General features: G+C 41.9%; 1 non-coding gene across 1 annotated transcript; it reads left to right on the plus strand.

The window, feature by feature from the left end:
- Positions 1 to 207: 207 nt before the first annotated feature.
- LOC112799006 (small nucleolar RNA R71) lies at positions 208 to 315 on the plus strand. The gene has a single exon (XR_003200597.1). It is a non-coding gene; the product is annotated as a small nucleolar RNA R71 (small nucleolar RNA).
- Positions 316 to 515: the final 200 nt, after the last annotated feature.

The following is a 515-nucleotide window of genomic DNA, read 5'->3' on the forward strand; positions in this document are numbered from 1 at the left end:
AACTCCTTTCTTCTGACTAGTCCCATTGTTCACAGGATTTCTTTCAGAAGTGTACATGAATTGGTTATTTGCAACCATTTCAATCAGTTCTTGAGCTTCAGTAGGCGTCTTCTTCAGATGAAGAGATCCTCCAGAAGAGCTATCCAAAGACATCTTGGACAGTTCAGAGAGACCATCAAAGAAAATACCTATGATGCTCCATTCAGAAAGCATATCAGTGGGACACTTTCTGATCAATTGTTTGTATCTTTCCCAAGCTTCATAGAGGGATTCTCCTTCCTTCTGTCTGAAGGTTTGGACTTCCACTCTAAGCTTACTCAATTTTTGAGGTGGAAAGAACTTTGCCAAGAAGGCATTGACTAGCTTTTCCCAAGAGTCCAGGCTTTCTTTAGGTTGAGAATCCAACCATGTTCTAGCTCTGTCTCTTACAGCAAAAGGGAATAGCATCAGCCTGTAGACCTCAGGGTCAACCCCATTAGTCTTGACTGTGTCACAGATTTGCAAGAACTCAGCTA

The sequence above is a fragment of the Arachis hypogaea genome, chromosome 4 (genome assembly GCF_003086295.3).
Source record: "Arachis hypogaea cultivar Tifrunner chromosome 4, arahy.Tifrunner.gnm2.J5K5, whole genome shotgun sequence".
Lineage (NCBI taxonomy): Eukaryota > Viridiplantae > Streptophyta > Magnoliopsida > Fabales > Fabaceae > Arachis > Arachis hypogaea.